Source organism: Topomyia yanbarensis, chromosome 3 (assembly GCF_030247195.1).
Source record: "Topomyia yanbarensis strain Yona2022 chromosome 3, ASM3024719v1, whole genome shotgun sequence".
Taxonomy (NCBI): domain Eukaryota; kingdom Metazoa; phylum Arthropoda; class Insecta; order Diptera; family Culicidae; genus Topomyia; species Topomyia yanbarensis.
In genome coordinates this window covers 167,886,589-167,906,478 of record NC_080672.1, presented here as the reverse complement: position 1 = coordinate 167,906,478, position 19,890 = coordinate 167,886,589, and the positions used below count along the sequence as shown (strand labels likewise).

The following is a 19,890-nucleotide window of genomic DNA, read 5'->3' as shown; positions in this document are numbered from 1 at the left end:
ACATTAGACATTAACAATGTTTTATTTAGTAACTGTAGGATTGTATTCATCGGCAAAAATTAAATTACTGTCACTGCCTAATGTGGCTACGCTACATCGTTTGAAATGGGTGCTGTCCGACTTCGCTGCCGCTCAGTCGGACTTAAACTAGGGATAGCCCCTGTTTGAGTATACCGGGCAAACGAGTGGATCATAGGTTCGCTTGCGTTTCTGAAGACAAGTACAAGGAAGGCTCGTCCAGCGGATCCTCAGCGGCTTTGCGCCGCTTCTTATCCTTAGACTCGGCAATGCGGCATAGCCGCATCAAACTAGCTCCGCCCAAAACCTTTCTTTTGGGAGCATAATAACCCTATGTGCAAGGTTAGTAGATAGAACTTATTTTTAGTCTCATTAATGAATTATTAAAAATTTTCGCTTTCCGCCTCTTTTTATGAATCTACAACACTAAACTAGCATATTCACGAAAGAAAAACATGTTTTCCACTTACAAGGGGAATAGTAGCTAAAGTAAACAATTACCTCCGTTTTCAACTAAAGTTTTTAAACCACTACATACTATCTAGCCAAGCATGTCAAATGGTCCTAAGTGTAAATGACAGTTTCTCTTTGTTTACTTTCTCTTTCGCTAATAACTCGGCCGTTTATACGTTTGTTCCTTAACTCTTAGCATAAAATGCTACTCGGAATCAGAGTTTTTCGATGCATCCTGAAACAATATTGAAAAGTTTTATGGTGACGCCGTAATAATCGAAAAAGAAAGTAAATAAAGGGAGGCTCTCATTTCCACTTAGGACCATTTGACATGCTTGTCGAGATATCCAAAACGCCCAACTACTCTACACGCAACCATAAAATAACCTACAAAATAAGATATTTTAACTTAAATTTAGGTACTTTTTGCTGTGCGTCGCTATTAGTGTTGTCAAAAACAAAACGAGAGATTCGATTCAGTCGAGGTCTTCCGTGCAGTAAGGTACTTTTAAGTTGTTTGGGGTATACTCAAAATTAGATAAATTCAACTTAAATTTAAGTAAATTAAACACAAGGTTGAGTTATTATTTTTGCCGTAGTTAAATGGAAACTACCTTCAACACGGTTTACCTAATTTTACCTTCCTGCACGATACCACGAGATTGAATCAAAAGTACTGAATTTTAGGTAGTTTTTCGGTGGCGCGTAGAGGGCCATTCGCCGACAATACAAGTAGAGTGGTCATGGAATAATTTTGAAAATTGGTTATACCGAAGGTCATTTGGCATAACGATCATTTGTCATAATGGTCACTTGGCATAATTTTGAGAATTGATCATACTGAAGGTCATTTGGTATAACGGACATTTGGCATAAATTTTGCTAAGTGATCTCACGGAAGGTCATTTGGAATAACAGACGAATGTGTAGTTTATCTGGTAAAGCTAAAAGCTGCATTTAGCAATTAATGTTATCCATAGAAGGAAAATAGATCAAAGCTAAAAGCTGCATTTAGCAATTAATGTTATCCATTATCTGGTATTGATTATATTTCGATTGAATACATTTTATAATTGATTTTGCTTTCTTTTAAATACAAATTTTAAATTTTGAGTTTCATTTTTGAAATCTTTGTGCTTGTTCATTTTTCCATTTATGGATACTCGTTTATGACTTACGTTTAGAATAGTAGCGTAGCGTATTGGTAAATCGATTGCCTTGTACGCAGCGCACCTGGGTTCGAGTCCCGACCCCGTACATAGGGTTAGAAATTTTTCCTAAGAGATTTTTCTAACCCGAAGAGGCGAATGACCTTAAGGTTAAAACCTCTATAATTGAAATAAAAAAAAAAAAAAAAGAATAGTATAGTGTAGAACTTCAATCCACCAAACGTATGTTTTGTTTTGTCCATTATTATTATGATCGACAGTGAGTTTTAGTTTTGCATACAGTGTTTCGATTATTAAAATTATCCTCATTATCTTTTTTTATATCATAAGCTGTGCTTTCGAATTATATACTTTATCATTTGTAATTTGCAAACGATGATTTTATGAATGAACTTACATATATTCAACCATCGGTTGTTACACTGCTCTAGTACTTGGGGCGAAGCATAACCAGGACCAAGGATCCGAAGCGGAGCATAGCCGCTGAGGATCCGCCAGGCGAGGTGGCCGCGACCCACCGTCGGAAGCGGCGGCCCCTCACAAGCAAACCTGTGATCCACTCGTTTGCTCGAATTACTCGAACATAGGGGCTATAAATTAGTTGTCCGACGGAACGACAGTGATGACGTAGCCACATTAGGCGTAAATGTTTTTTTATGAATTGGCGAAGCAGAACAATATAATTAATTTTGGTTCAAGTTCAATTTTAGTACTATTGGTAAACAAACTCATTTGAAGTCATTTGAATATTTAGGTAGTTGCCGTTATGCTCAAACATTTGAGCTACATGTCAGCTGCTTACAACGGCATAATTGACTTCTCACACAATCTTAAATTATGTGTTTCCCTGTAGTTGAAACCTTCAGTGTGATCACTTCTCAAAATTATGCCAAATGTCCGTTATGCCAAATTACCTTCAGTGTGATCATTTCTCAAAATTATGCCAAATGACAGTTATTTCAAATGTCCGTTCCGCCAAATGACCTTCAGTGTGATAAATTCTCGAAAATATGCCAAATGATCATAATGATAAATAACCGTTATGCTAAATGACCTTATGCCAAACGACTTTATGCCAATCGACCCAATACACCCCAATACAAGTAATGAATATCCATTCATCGATCACATGGACATCCATTTACCGATTACTTGGTTTGTTATTGCTCATCTTCTGGGCGATTAGCAGTTAATAAATGAAAATTTTAGTAATTTCTAAGTAGGTTTTATTGATTTGAAAGTCTACATGTAATACAGTAAGAGCTAATTAATCCATCTAACAATGTAACGAAACCTTATGCCAGTAAACATATGTATTATTTATATAATGGATTATGAAAATGTTCTCAATTTTATCAAACAGGAAAATAGATCAATTCACGAGTGGGATTACGCAAAGTTCCTTCTAGTTGTTGATTTTTTTGACCTTGAGTGTGAGGTTTGTTCAGGAAAGAGGGCAGTTCTTGCACCAGAGCTATTATTTGGGTGTTTTTTACTATTTCGCAAAAACTAATCATCCTGGTTCTTGCAAATGTCAAGTCGCTTATTCAAATTGGTGTGGTTTGTTTAAGCGGAAAGCTCAATTTGTTCAGACTGGTGTGCAGTTCGATCGGATTTGGCTCTTTTAGGGAAATCATCCACGTCCACGACATAAGCGATAATATTTACCATGTGATACTTGTAAAGCATTTTTGCATGAGATTTTTTTTGTTGGGATTGTTCTATCAAAAAATGAAGTTCATCTAGGTCAGTTTTTACTTATCTTAATCGGATCCAAAATTTTCAAAGTGATGCTCTGTTTATCAAACACTGACGAAAACACCAAACTTGTATGATTCCGTACTCAGAGCCCAAGAAAGTTCGTTCAACGAATGTGGCATCCTGCCTCACTGTGGTCTAGGTATCTTTAGAGCCGATTCGAGTTCGAGTTCTAGTCACCGTAAAATGGGGCAGCAATGATCACATTTTCAAACGATTTTCGAATAACTTATGATATCAATTAGATGCAATTGTTTGTATTTTTAAAGCAGGTGCTGGTACCCATAGATTCAAACTGTTAGGTGATTTATTTTGTTTTTGCGCAAAAATATAAAAATTTTATCTTGAATTTACAATCTTTGCTCTCGAGGTAACTTTATTCAGTCGAATCATTGAACCAAAAAGTGATATAACGAGCGAAAAGTTACCTTGAGGCAATTTCATGCCCAATATTTCTACATCCCCAAAGAAAACAAAATTATCTGTATAGATACAAAGTACTTTTACCGAAGTTTTCCAGGAAATTTTTTTTTCGTGTCGATGATTTTGTTAAGGGGAATTTTCTTATCGTACAGTTACGGAAACAAGATTTATGTGGTCAAAGTTTCCTCGTTGATCAAAGATACCCGCTTCACGTTATTTAAATGTTAACACTTGAGCACACAACACATCAAGAGTATCCGCAGTAGCACTCGTTCGCGCATTTAGAAATTACAACTAGATACCTACAAACTAACAAACTACACTACAACTAGTAACTACAAACAAACTTTGCTGTGAGAGAGTACAAAGTTGATACAAAAATACAAATAAATTCAATGCATTTTTTTCTAATTTGATGTAAATTTGTTATACATTCTTAGAGTGATCTGCCCCTAGCCAAGTAAACCAAGAGGTTGCTAGGAGGGTTAAACTAGATGCTGGCGATCGGTAGGCTATTGACACTTTGTTCTAGGTTACCCGCCCGCCATGCACTATAAAAGTAGTGTGGGAGTATAGTTACTATATTCATTGTGAGACGGAGACACTGAGCGGAGCCAATTGAGTAGTTTATGCCGTTTCTGCTTACGTTATATGATAGGGTGCGCTTTTCTATATTTTGAACATCTTGCGGCAATATATATGAAACTAGAACTTCTTTATTACGACACATAGATGTCCGCACCACAAAATATCCTCATCCGAGTAAATTACATGACGAATTTCGCGCCAAATCGTATTCTGAGTTTGCAGCACCCTCTCAGATTCTAATGAAACTTGCTGTACATAAAGACTTTGTCACAAAAAGCCACTTTGCATACTTTGTTTTTCCAAAAATGATCTAGACTGTCTTTTGAAAAGGGCCAAACTTTTTTTTACCAAGTTTTTTTTTCAAATGGCTATAGTCTAAAAATAACATACTGCAACAAAAGTAGGAGTGGTTTTAACAAAATTTGTCAAACTTTCGAATAACAATATTGAAAAAATTGTTTATTGACTCCTACACTGAAAAAAATCGATTTTAAAAATTTAAAGTCGATTTACAAAAAACCCCATTTTTGATTTGGATGAAATTTTGTTTCAAGATAGATAATTATGTTCCATACCTACAGTCAAAAATTCAAGTTGGGCACTTTTAAGGAAAAAAATTATTTGAAAAAAACTTTTCCTTGTCCAAACTGATTTTTTTCTTCAGTGTATTTTTATCGAAAACTAAACCAATTAAAGTCATAATCATCTCAGTTTGTGAGAAGATATTGTCTAATTTAGCAACTAAGCATATTTTTATTAAGGGGTTACCCTAATATAAAAAAAAAGATGGGTGGGTAATGTCTGTGACATAACCGGAGCGTCGTGACTTCACTTCGAGACGTTAATTTAAATCTAATGATATTCAACGGAATCACGTTTGAATGGGAAATTTTCAAATAATTCTCTATGGTAATAATGGTGGTTCTGAAAAGAACCTTTGGTTTCGGCGTTGGTGTTGATGGTGATGCGCTGGATCGTTGGATGCTGCTGACTTCTGTTCACTATGCTCAGGCTCATCTGTTGTTCATGAATGCGATTCTGATATGATTGGTGTAGGTGTAGGTCGTCAACCGGTTATAATTTTACTGTGTTGTATATTGCAGATTACATATTAAATCACTGGATCAATCAAACAAAGTATTGGTCTGTGATATGAAAAGTACGAAATATATCTTCGGCTTTCTATATTAACGTTTTTAACAAACACTAAATCAATGCATGTACCTCCAAGTGTAGTAGCTTGTGAGGGATCAGAGATAAGACGAAGCTTGAGGCATTCATTCATGAAATGAACAAATTTCATGTTTTCCTGCTTTGAAATGTCTATATTAAAATCTCCTGAAACAACAATCGGAATATTTTTCCGAGCATACGGAAATAAATTACGCGTTACGAAAAATTGCTTTTCTTTAAATGCTGTATCTGGCGAAATGTACACAGCAACCAGCAACGTTTTAATACCTTTTAGCATAACTTCCGTTGCACAAATGTCTCCGTTATTATCCGCCAAGGACAAATTCTCGTCATGCTCTTCACTGACTTGTTCAATTTCATGAACAATAGCCATAGTAGATGCAGTAGTACGTTGATAAATTGCAACACCACCAGCTCTAGAATGGGGACGCTTGGATTCGGCGATACAACTGTAACCGATTATATCCACAGCAGAACAATTGTTCAACCAAGTTTCACTGATGGATAAAATGTCAACTTTGGTAAGCAAATTATCAGTTGATATGTCTGAGGAATGAGCATTCAAGCTTTGTACATTGAAACTTATTAGGCTACAACTATGATCTGCCTGTTCAATGAAATCCAGTAATACGCCACTGATCGTCGGCAACTGATGATTTGATAGACGTTCTAGCTCTGTTCTCAGCTCAACAATACGGGGTGTATTACTACTCTTACAATGATTAAATTTAAAATTGTTTTTCGAGTTAATTAAATAAAGACCATCCATTGATGTGACTCGCGACAGCCCAACATAAACCAATTGTTGTTCTAGACTTTTGTCGTAGTCAAATACAACTTCAGAGAAGGTACCTCCCTGCGATTTGTGTACTGTAAGTGCACATGCACTAACAACCGGAAATTGAATACGTTTGCAAGTGATGCTACCAAGCTTAATGCTAGCTGATCGCTTCGTAAGAGGAACCCAACCAAACTGCAGTTGACCTGGTTTAGAATACACTAAAGGACGAGATTTAATTTTCAAAGTGGTACCAATAACATCACTTTCGAATTTCATCCAAAGTCGGCTAATATGTTCACCGGAATCATCTTCGCCATGTTCGATAAATTTGAGTTCCCCTATAGCACCGTTAACCATTCCATCTTCAACGTCAATGTTGGTGGTGATCATATAGGGCATTCCGATTGTCAATCGCAATAAATATGGTAAACCACCTGTTTCCACAACGCTCATTTTATGAAGTTTACTACGAGCGCTTGCTAGCTGTTCAGCGTTCCTGTAACCTGTGAAAACATCGTCCACAATGAAATCATGCCCCTCCCGATCACGTAATGTTTCAGTATTATACTTTTCTACGTCTATATTACGATGAAAGAGACGTATTGCGTTCGGTACATTTTGTCTACACCAGTCGACTGTTCGAAATCGGCTCTCAATCCGCTCAGTTTCAGAGCTAGTAAGGGCCTCGCCATTACCAATTTTGGTTAGTATGGTGGAAAATTCAACATCGGTTTGACGCATAACTTGCACTAATGGAAAGAAATTTAAGGATTGCCATAGTACAGGCCCTTGAAAAGAATTTCGACATGGTTTGAAAACTGGTCGAGCATTAACAGGTGGCAATTGCCGAAGATCACCACAAAATATAATGTGAATTCCTCCAAACGGATCATCAAAGTTACCAGTGATGTCTTGCAATCGAGAATGAATGGTATTAAGTACATCTGCACCTATCATACTCACTTCATCAATAATGATTGCTTTTATTCCTGCGAAAGCATTACGATGTAGTTGAAGAGTTTCAAATCCATGTTTCGAATTATGTCTACGCGCCATTGTAATACGAAAAGCGGAATGAACTGTAGTGCCGCCAATAGCTACCGCTGCTTTTCCTGTGGAGGCACAAGCAACATATGCATTTTTTAGCGAATTATGGGATTGACTGAAACGATTATACGTCTCCATCAAAATACGAAGTGTGAAGGTTTTACCACATCCTGCAGGACCAGTGAAAAATATTTGCAAAGGTATGTTCATCCCGTCGAAACTATGCAAGATATCAATTAAATGCAGAATCAAATTACGTTGTTCTACATTTGTAGCTCTCACCATAGCGCAATACTCTAACTTGCTCATAACATTGGTACGTTTCTTAACAACCGCTGATAGAGCACCAGTGGGCAACTGTTCGATATCATCATCGTTCGGCTCCATGACAATAGCTCGAACGAATTCGTTGTGTTTATCGTTGGTTTCATTTTGAAGTAGAATACTTCTAACGTTTCAATATGGGGTCCCGTTTCAAAAATTTCAGTTGAGAAATTTTCCCAGGTTTGAAATGCGAGTATCTTCCGTTCTACTGGACGAAATCGCAATATTTTTGCACTATCTGATCGGAAATTTGTGCACGTATATCGTATTAAATTTCGGAATTACTGCGACTACTATAAATAAACCAAAACAAGGATTTTCAGAAAATCCTTCGGAAACAGCGAGGAAAATGCGCAATTTGTCAGCATATCCCACGCAGAGCCGTCAAAAAGGAGCATGTAAGCGTTTCATTACATACGGGAATGTTATATATACAGGTCACGCGAGCTTGTTTTGTATCAGTGGGTGCTCGCTTACCACACGAGCAACATGCTCGTCCGGACGGTACAATGAGCGGTATCATGTTTGCGTTCCCGTACCAAGCGTCATCGCCAGGTTCTTCGTGATAAAATCCAGGGAATCACCAAATCTGCCAGTCGGCGTCTGGCTCGTCGTGGTGATGTAAAATGCATCTCCAATTTAATCTACGAATGCTGATGGTGTGCAGAAAAATGTCATCCGAGATGCCGTGACCTACACTGAACACGCCAAGCGCAAAACCGCAATGAATGTCGTCTATACTCTGAAGCGGCAGGGACGCACTTTGTATGGATTTGGAAGTTGAAAAGGTAGAACTCACTTGTATCATTATAAAAAGGCCCTTTTCAGGGCCACCAAAATCATTTCAAAGAATGAGTTTGCATTTTCTGTTTCATGGACTGTTTCTCCCTGGAGAGCTATTTGGGTTAAACCCTAAATTATGATTTATTTCAGTACGCAAATTGCAAATATGGTCAGAAACAAACTGGAGTGAAGTGAATTTTTACTAGGCGCATTCAAAAAAGGTTTCAATTCTCAAACATTTTACAAAGGTGCCGTATTACATTACTCTCTTTACCCTTAGTGTTCGATAATCTCCGTAGTGGAAACACAATTTCAATTTTGTTCTTTATCAAAAATATGTGGTCGACCAACCAAGGGGTGGAGCTACGACGAACACAGATTGAGGACAACACAAAAAAGGACGAGCTTACGTTGTGCTGTAGTCAGGTATAAAAACTCAGCATGCTGTTGCTTACGCTCAGTTCGTTTCCAGCATCAGCATGCAGCAGTTCGTTTGCAGCATGTTCCGCAAAATTCAAACCGCCGTCCATTTGCTGCTGTCACAGAAGAGTTGGCCAAGCACGCCGTCTTCGATGGCACCAAAACTGTTACCATATACACCAGCACCAAGTAAATTTCGAAAACTGCCCAAAGAAAAGGCCCTTTTCAGGGCCATCAATTTATCGACAAAGAATGAAATTGAAGTTTTGTTATTACAAGCATCAGCTTGTCAAGAGCGTTGGATGGTAAGTGAGCCACTTGTGAACAATACCGTCGCTTTCACGAGAATGGCACAAAATGAAAAGTTATTTGTGACAGTTTAGTGTAATGATTCAATTTACAAAAATCGAACGTTTCAATATAGGGGCTCCGTTTCAAAATTTTCGGCCAGAATGCTGCCTGTTTTTTCAAACGTGAAAATCTGCTGTTGTATTGAATGAAAACCTTCGATTTTTGCGCTGATTGGAAATAGTTGTGACTAATTCTGTAGAATGTACAATTACTGAAAATAACGGATTTTGTGAAAGCAGTGGTTGGTGCATACAATTCGATTCCAAGCCAGACTAGTTTTCGTTGGAAGGTCCACCTCTGACAATAGAAGTAAACTTTTTTACTATGAATTCAACTACAACTTCCTTGAAAACAGCACAGCTAAAAAACTTTTGGGAAAAACGCGCAAACCTAAATTTTTCACTATAATGGAAACTGCCTGTGCCCAGCCGCACAGCATCATCAAGATTGATAGTAATTCAAGCCGGGAGGAAAGAGGTTGTAAGGCAATGGAAAACGAAAATTTCATTTATATCTTACTGGAATATAATTGGCTGGTCCTGAAAAGAACTTGTTGGTTTGTGGTTTATTTTGGGTCACAATTTAGGCCTGCTCGATTGCTGATAGCTGTGAATTTCTCGCAGGGCGACAGTTTCTGTTCAGTAGTGATGAGGCTTCCTAACGCCAACCGTGACTGGGGCACTTTTACGCGGCCTTCGTTGCTTACTGCTTGCGGGGAGGCTTTCCTCCGGTGGACTTACGAGCGGTATGTTTGGTACGGGCCATTTATCAACAAAGAATCGAATTAAAGTTTTGTTATTACAAGCATCCGAAAGTAGCTTGCCAAGAGCGTTCGATGGCAAGTGAGCTACTTGTGAACAATATCGTCGATTTCACGTAGAATGACACAAAAGAAAAAGTTATCTTTTGTTTGTTTGTTTACAGTTTCGTGTTTACTAGGCGCATTCAAAAAAGGTTTCAATTCTCAAACATTTTACCAAGGTGCCGTATTACATTACTCTTTTTACCCTGAGTGTTCGATAACCTCCGTATTGGAAACACAATTTCAATTTTGTTCTTTATCAAAAATATGTGGTCGACCAACGAAGGGGTGGAGCTACGACGAACACATATTGAGGACAACACAAAAAAGGACGAGCTTACATTGTGCTGTAGTCAGGTATAAAAACTCAGCATGCTGTTGTTCACGATCAGTTCGTTTGCAGCATCAGCATGCAGCAGTTCGTTTGCAGCATTTCCCGCAAAATTCAAACCACCGTCCATTTGCTGCTGTCAGAAGAGTTGGCCAAGCACGCCGTCTTCGATGGCACCAAAACTGTTACCATATACACCAGCACCAAGTAAATTTCGAAAACTGCCCAAAGAAAAGGCCCTTTTCAGGGCCATCAATTTATCGACAAAGAATCGAATTGAAATTTTATTACAAGCATCAGAAAGTGGCTTGCCAAGAGCGTTGGATGGTAAGTGAGCCACTTGTGAACAATATGTATGTATAGCGTGATTGAATTCGTTCGGGTGATGTTAATTGTTGTGGTCTAATTAAATCAATTTTCGATCGGGAAAAAGATCAATTACCGCCGCAAAATTGACACCAGCGGGTGCGCGGAAAAGTTTTCTGTAAGGTGATACGGTTTGATTAACGTTTAAAGTGCAATCTGCTTAACTAAAGCGATAAAACGCTTTGCTATTGCCACCGGTCAGACACAACAAAAGCCAACCAGTGATCAGTGGGTTACTATTGCTTCGTTGGCCCGTCGCGGGGCGAAGCAAAGAAGAGCGTGAAACACCGATAGTCAGATATGACTACTGTGCTGTGCAGTGCGTGTGCCTTGAAAATTTCGTCAGCAAGTGATCGTGTGTATTGTTTCGGCGGCTGCGATCACATCCTACATGAGAAATGTGCGGATCTCAATACCGCTAGTGCAAGTGCCCTTAAAAGCAATAATGCGCTACGATATGTGTGTTTTGACTGTCGTAAAAAACAGTCTTGCCTGAATGATGTACTGAAAAAATGCGGGGAACTACAGAGCGCGGTTGCTGAACTGCAAAAGGCACAACATGAGCTGACCAACAAGTTGTTGAATGAATGCGTGAGTAGAATTGAAAGCGGGATCAAGCAGCAACTTGCGGACCTTTTCCAGTCTAGCAAACAAGGGTCCGTAAATGTTAACTCCGGCGAAAACTTAAATGTTCTATCATATGCTGACGTCGTTCAAGCCAATGTGGGCCACCCCGCATCAATTAGAAAGAGGAAAGCTGCCGTCATGACTGCAGGTGATCTTCCGGTGCACAAACAGTCAAACTCTAACTGCGACTCCATGGAAGTAGGTCAACTTCGGTCGGGCAAACGTCGATTTTTGACTGTTCCACCTAGCAGTGATAACCTTGGCAATGAGAATACGCCCAAAAGCGCACCCCTGCGTAACTTTGCAGAAACACATCCAGCTAAGTCCAATGCAATTGTGAAGCGAGAGCGAACAGTCATCATTAAACCAATCGAGCAGCAAGTTGCGACTGTTACAAAGCAGGAAATTCAAGGCAAGCTTGACCCAGTTTCATTGGGTGTCAAAGAGGTATATTACCGACCCAATGGAGAAGCAACTGTTAGGTGTGACTCCCGTGAATCAGCGCTTAAATTGCTCAGTACAGTGAAAGCGAATCTGTCTGAGAAGTATAACGCCGACGTCCAGAAAGCTCTAAAACCCAGAGTAAAAGTTGCTGGTTTTACTGACGACATCACTGCGGAAAACTTCGTGGAAAAATTAATTCAGCAAAATAATTTTCCTCAGCCTGCCAACCTGACGGTGATACGAATTGTGCGAAACGAAAAACACACAGATAATCCGATGTCTGCCATTATTGAAACTGATGCCAAAACATTCGAAAAGCTGATGCAACTACAACATGTCAACTTGGGTTGGATGCGCTGCAAGATCTCTGAATGTGTAAACGTGCTCCGCTGTTATCGCTGCTCGGAGTACGGCCATAGAGCTGCCACATGCAAGAAGTCCCCATGCTGTCCGATTTGCGCCGAAGGGCATGAGCACAAAGAGTGTGTCTCAGATATCCAAAAATGCATTAATTGTCACAATGCAAATGTGACAAGAAATCCTGAAGATCAAACGCCAACTGATCATGCTTCCTGGAGTTCTGAGTGCCCCCTGTATCAAACTCGACTTAGAATGTCACGCCGTATTATTGACTACAGTACATAGCAACTAGCGCAACACGGCGAAGCCGCCCAGTTTTCCGACCGATGTAATCAGCAAGAATCTGCCACCGACGCCCATATGATTGACACGGAACATAGATGTTATAGCAGCGACCTTTCCCGGTCAGGTAAAGCTAAGGAGGGTATATGTCCTCCCGAAGCTATTCGAGATACTGCGCGCCCTGAATCTGGTCTACAATTGCAGTTTGCCAACGAACGGAATCAGCTTGACTCCATCACCGACTCCCATCTGTTTGCCATGGAATTTGGATGTTATGGCGGCGACCTTTCCCGGTCAGGTAAAGCTAAGGAGGGTATATGTCCTCCCGTAGCTATTCGAGATACTGCGCGCCCTGAATCTGGTCTACAATTGCAGTTTGCCAACGAGCGGAAACAGCTTGACTTCATCAACGACTCCCATCTGTTTGCCATGGAATTTGGATGTTATGGCGGCGACCTTTCCCGGTCAGGTAAAGCTAAGGAGGGTATATGTCCTCCCGAAGCTATTCGAGATACTGCGCGCCCTGAATCTGGTCTACAATTGCAGTTTGCCAACGAACGGAATCAGCTTGACTCCATCACCGACTCCCATCTGTTTGCCATGGAATTTGGATGTTATGGCGGCGACCTTTCCCGGTCAGGTAAAGCTAAGGAGGGTATATGTCCTCCCGAAGCTATTCGAGATACTGCGCGCCCTGAATCTGGTCTACAATTGCAGTTTACCAACGAACGGAATCAGCTTGACTCCATCACCGACTCCCATCTGTTTGCCATGGAATTTGGATGTTATGGCGGCGACATTTCCCGGTCAGGTAATGCTAAGGAGGGTATATGTCCTCCCGAAGCTATTCGAGATACTGCGCGCCCTGAATCTGGTCTACAATTGCAGTTTGCCAACGAGCGGAAACAGCTTGACTTCATCAACGACTCCCATCTGTTTGCCATGGAATTTGGATGTTATGGCGGCGACCTTTCCCGGTCAGGTAAAGCTAAGGAGGGTATATGTCCTCCCGAAGCTATTCGAGATACTTCGCGCCCTGAATCTGGTCTACAATTGCAGTTTACCAACGAACGGAATCAGCTTGACTCCATCACCGACTCCCATCTGTTTGCCATGGAATTTGGATGTTATGGCGGAGACCTTTCCCGGTCAGGTAAAGCTAAGGAGGGTATATGTCCTCCCGAAGCTACTCGAGATACTGCGCACCCTGAGTTTGATCCACCATTGCAGCCTGCCAACATACGTAATCAGGTCAACTCTATCACCGACACCCACCCGTCTACCACAGAACTTGAAGGACACGACATCAACCTTTTCCGGTCAGATAACAACGCTCTAAACAAGTCAGACCAACTCGAAGGACATGGAATTCCTGTATCCGTTTCCTCAGGTAAATACAATGAATGTATATGTCCTTCCGAAGTAGGACATACAGATGCTGCCCCCGTTGAAAGCCCACCCCATTTACAGGCATTTGCTTCCACAATCACTCGATCTACCACCGTTCAACCGTCAGGACAAAACTCGCAGGGACATCTTAAAATCTACTATCAGAACGTGAGAGGGCTACGCACAAAAATTGATGAGCTGTTCGTCGCTGCTTCGGATGTTGATCATGATGTTATTGTTCTGACCGAAACGTGGCTGAATGATCAAATCAACTCGCTCCAATTATTTGGCTCAAGGTACTCTGTATATCGTAACGATCGCGATCCTAATAGTGCAGGGAAGAAACGTGGTGGTGGGGTGCTCATTGCAGTTTCCAACCGACTCTCATCCAAACACAAAAATGACACTCACAATCTCGAACAACTCTGGGTAAATATCCGTGGCCCCTATACTAATCTCTGTGTCGGTGTTGTATATATTCCCCCCGATTCCGCAAGTGATGTAGAAATTATTCAGAAGCACATAGACTCCGCACTTGATATTGCAACTTCCATTGAACCCAACACGGCACATCTACTATTTGGTGATTACAACCAACCTGGACTTCTTTGGAAGAGCACTCCTTCCGGGTATGCTTTCCCAGACCCTTCTGAATCAACCTTTTCGAGGGCGAGTACTATCTTACTGGACGGAATGTCTGTACTGAACATGCGACAAATGTCTACAGTGAATAATAGGCGAAATCGAATCCTGGACCTCCTGTTTATAAATGAAGAAGCTTCAATGAACTGTACCGTATCAGAGGCACTTGAGCCTTTAGTTGCTGTAGACGCACATCATCCTCCACTTCTGATAACGCAGATTTGTCCGCAGCTGGTTCTCTATGACGAGATGGAGGATGTCAGGGAGTTCAACTTTTCGAAGACTGACTTCTCTAGGCTTCATAACTCACTACAAACAATCGACTGGGAGACTTTCTTGAATTTCGCGATCGATGTAGATGCTGCCGTAGAAAAACTCTCACTGGTGTTAAAACAACTTTTCAGTATACATGTGCCTGCACCTCGTCCCCGAACAAAACCACCATGGTCCAACAACCGGCTACGTAAACTGAAAAGATTGCGAGCTGCTGCGCTTCGACATTACACTATTCGAAGAAACCCAATCACAAAAAGGGAGTTCACTATAGCCAGTAACAGCTACAAAACATATAACCGCTTCCTCTACTCAAGACACGTAGCACAAACCCAATCGAACCTAAAACGAAACCCAAAACAGTTTTGGTCTTTTGTGAATGGGAAGCGTAAAGAAAATGGGCTTCCTTCCAGTATGTTCCTCGCAGGTGAAACGTCCAATACCCCCAGCGGTATCTGTAATTTGTTCGCAAAACATTTCTCGAGTGTGTTTAAAAATGAATCGGCTAGCTCAACTCAGGTGGACTGTGGCCTTCAAGATGTCCCTCGCGATGTAATCAATTTTGGAAACATTCAATTTACTGACGAAGACATTATGGCTGCCATAAGCAAGTTAAAGTCATCTACATCGGTGGGGCCAGATGGGATTCCTTCCATTATACTGAAAAAATGCGCAAGCGCATTGTGTACACCTTTACGACTAATCTTCAACCAATCACTGTCGCAATCAGTGTTTCCCGTGTGTTGGAAAAATTCAGTAATGTTTCCCGTTTTTAAAAAAGGTGATAAGCAAAATGTTGCGAACTATCGTGGTATAACCTCGCTCTGCGCTGGATCAAAGTTGTTTGAGATCCTAGTAGGAAATATGCTCTTTCGTGAGACCAAAGCATACATATCGAAGGACCAACATGGTTTTTTTGCAGGCAGGTCAACAACCACCAATCTAGCCCAATTTACATCGTACTGTATTAAAAACATCGAAGATGGATCACAAGTAGACACTATATACACTGATCTTAAAGCTGCCTTCGATCGTGTAGACCACTCTCTTCTTCTGGCAAAGATCGAGCGACTGGGTGCTCCATCAAATTTTACAGGATGGCTTAAATCATATCTCGTAGATCGTTCTCTGTCCGTGAAATTAGGAAGTAATGTGTCATATAGCTTCATCAACTTGTCGGGTGTACCTCAAGGGAGCAATCTCGGACCGTTGCTTTTTTCTTTATTCTTCAACGACGTCTGCTATGTTATACCCCCAGGGTGCAAACTCATATATGCTGATGATCTCAAACTCTTTCTCATTGTGCGGTCAATAGAGGACTGCATCGAACTTCAGCGACATCTAGATGCTTTCTGTAACTGGTGTAATCGCAACTTGTTGGCTCTCAGTGTGTCCAAATGCTCTATAATATCTTTCACGCGCAGAAAAAATCCAATTCTCTGGAGCTACAACATCGCCGGCCAATTGCTAGAGAGAGTGTCAGTTATCAGAGACCTTGGTGTACTCCTGGACTCGCAACTGACATTCAGAAACCATTACTCTCACGTTATAGCACAGGGAAATAGAAACCTTGGCTTCATAATAAGAATCGCCAACGAGTTTACTGATCCATATTGTCTGCGGGCATTGTATTTTTCACTTGTTCGGTCTGTCCTGGAAGCTTCCGCAGCCATTTGGTGTCCTTATACGAGCATTTGGACTAACAGAATTGAAGCAGTACAAGCAAGATTCCTCCGCTTTGCTCTTAGAAATTTGCCGTGGCGTAACCCAACAGAGCTACCACCATACATTGATCGCTGTCGTCTGCTCGATATGGAAACTCTGGCAAAAAGGCGAAATACATCCAGAGCGATATTTGTTGGGAAAATATTGACTGGCCAAATGGATGCCCCAGATATTCTCTCACAAATCAACATTAACGTACCCCCCAGAAACCTTAGATCACGTAACTTTTTAAGACTAGACTTTCAGCGCACCGAGTACGGTCAGAACGAACCCATAAGGGCGATGTGTAATGTTTTCAATAATGTGTATGACCATTTCGATTTTTATGTTTCTAGTGATGTTTTCAAGAATAGACTTAGGAGATTGACTTAGCTTATAAGATTATGTGAAAATATTTCTGTAATGTTATTGAAATGCTGTATACCTTGTATGTAATTTTGTTAAATTGTAGTGTCAGTTCATTGTTATTGTAGGAAAAACATGCGAAAAGATTATGGGTTTTTACGCGCATTCGAGGTCTGCTTCTGAAGTGAACCTTGAAATGGGCTTTTCCCATACAACAACATTAAATTTCATGTAGACCAACATGGGTCAGATGAAAAATGGAAATAAATAAATAAATAAATAAATAAATAAATAAATAAATATCGTCGCTTTCAAGTAGAATGGCACAAAATAAAAAAGTTATTTGTGTGATTTGTAGACAGGTTAGTGTAATGATTCAATTTACAAAAATCGAACGTTTTCTAACATTTCGATATAGGTGCTCCGTTTCAAAATTTTCGGCCAGAATGTTGCCTGTTTTTCTAAAAGTGAAAATCTGCTATTGTACTGAATGAATATCTTCGATTTTTGCGCTGATTGAAAATAGTTGTGACTAGTTGTGTAGAATGTTCAATTATTGAAAATAACAGATTTTGTGAAAGCAGTGGTTGGTCCATACAATTCGATTCCAAGCGAGCCAGACTAGTTTTCGTTGGAAGGTCCATCTCTGACAACAGAAATAAACTATTTTATTTTGAATTCAACTACAACTTCCTTGAAAACAGCACAGCTAAAAAACTTTAGGGAAAAACGCGTAAACCTAAATTTTCCACTATAATAAAAACTAGTGCCCCCGCCGCACAGCATCATCAAGATTGATAGTTATTCAAGCCGGGTGGAAAGGGGGTGGGAGGTTTTAAGGCAATGGAAAATTTCATTTATAATAATAATACTTTATAATTGGCTGGTCCTGAAAACAACTTGTTGGTTTGTGGTTTATTTTGGGTCACAATTTAGGCCCGCTCGATTTCTGATAGCTGTGAATTTTTCGCAGGGCGACTGTTTCTGTTCGGTAGCGATGAGGCTTCTTAACGCTAACCGTGACTGGGGCACTTTTACATGGCCTTCGTTGCCAACCAGCCCCTGTCAAGGACGACGTCTCTGTACAGCCAGCATCACTGCCATGAAAGGCAAAACATTGATTTTGAGCCGAATGATTAGAAGCTGTATTTAGTTACAAAATGTCGATTAAATTAAATTATTAAATCATCCCACAAGATGCAAAACGTCGTGTGAAATGCTTGAATATCGAGCATAGTGCCGAACATAATTCTTTGTTTGGGGCTTTATAGCTATAACGCCCCATATATGTCGGTCGCTGTCAAACTCCATATGATGGTATAGGGTTGCCAGGGAGTTGTTGCCAACTGCTTGCGGGGAGCCTTTCCTCCGGTGGACTTACGGTTTGTTTGGTACAGGTCATGTAGCGAAAAATGCTGATCTGCTACTTCTCTAATGCTGGTAGTAGGACGACGGTCAAACGCTCGTTTGCGTGCCTTCATTCATAAAAGTTCAACAATATTTTCAAAGAATGTTGCAAATTGTCAACTTGATAATTCCAAAAATACTCCAAATAAACTATGAATGTGCTAAAGTCGACAAAATCGCATAGAAATTGCTTATTCCAGAGCAGAATTTACCGGTCTAAAGTGTATTCTACTTCACTCCGGTTATGTCTCTGACATTACCCACCCATCTTTTTGTAGATCCTCAGATTCAATTTCTTCGTTTATACGAAGATATTCTTCGACGATATGCTCGAGATTTATATTGCAATCATATTCTTTCAGTTTATTCAATATGAATGCCTCATTTTGGTCATACAATTCAATAAAGTTGTTGCGATCGAGAATATTGCAAGTTTCATTCCGGAATGGTTGAAACAAAAGAACCATTTCACGCTTGAAATCGTTTAATTCGGTCATTTTATATTTTCTCCATCGCACTATTCGAGGGATACTTCGCCGTTTATAAGTGTTTATACTACTTCTATCCTTAGTATAACAAGATACAAAATCAGCCAAACAAATGTCGTCAAGACCCTCACGCTTTTCATACTTTTGTATTATGTTAAGTGTCCACACATCGGTCGAGTCATCATTAATACCTTCTTCGTCCATTCGTTTTGTGTGTTTTCTTGATTTTATTCGTTCATGTGGCCACATTGTTGGTATAAATTCAACTTTTCTGCTGGCTTCTGACATTGGCTGTCGCAGTAAATACCAAGCAGCTTCTTGGGCACACATTTCTACTGAATTCAGCATTTTAATACTGACTTTCTTCAGTAATGAACAATAATCTTGGTCAGGGTATTCTTCTTGCAGCTTGATTAATTCGAGATGCAAGTTACTAATGCCTCTGTTTGTTTTATTTACATATTCCACAACATACGCAGCACATGAATATTCGTCCATGATAAATTGAAGATCCATGTTTGAGAGTAGTTGGTTAGCAACCCATGGATTGTAAGGATTAGTCCATAGTTCTTCCATGGATCGCTTCAAGAGAACGGTGGGTCTTTGTAAAGAAGCACGAATAACATCCAGGTAGTTATCGTACGAACAATTACAATCAGAAAGATATTCATCCAGTGTTGTATACACCTTTATGTTCAATCTTTCGTGCATTTCCCTACCTTTCGCTTTTAGTTGGCTACGACGCGAATTAGTCGATTCCATTGGCAACAACATTCTAGTTCGATCCATTGGCCAATAAGGGATGTTGAATCGACATTCTTTGTCATTTCGCTTGTAACAAGTGAATGTATGTTTATGGATTTGATTTCCATTGGTACTAACGGAACAAAGTAAATTTATAAGTTCCACAGTAGCGGGCATGTCCTCTGAATGTATTTCTCGAGGATCATTTTTCAACCATAGCAAAATGTGTGCATGGGGACTGCCACGGTGTTGAAACTCTATTCGTTTGAAATAATCAACAACATAGTATTTGCCAAATGGGCTAAATCTTGATGAGGAAAGTATATTTAATAAAGTTTCAACTAACCTATTGAAAT

The 19,890-nt window shown here is 40.1% G+C and overlaps 1 protein-coding gene across 13 annotated transcripts in view; it reads left to right on the top strand.

The window, feature by feature from the left end:
- The window catches only part of LOC131691964 (uncharacterized), a 50,608-nt gene that overhangs the window by 889 nt on the left and 29,829 nt on the right, over positions 1-19,890 (top strand). The gene's annotated exons all lie outside the window — the stretch shown is intronic.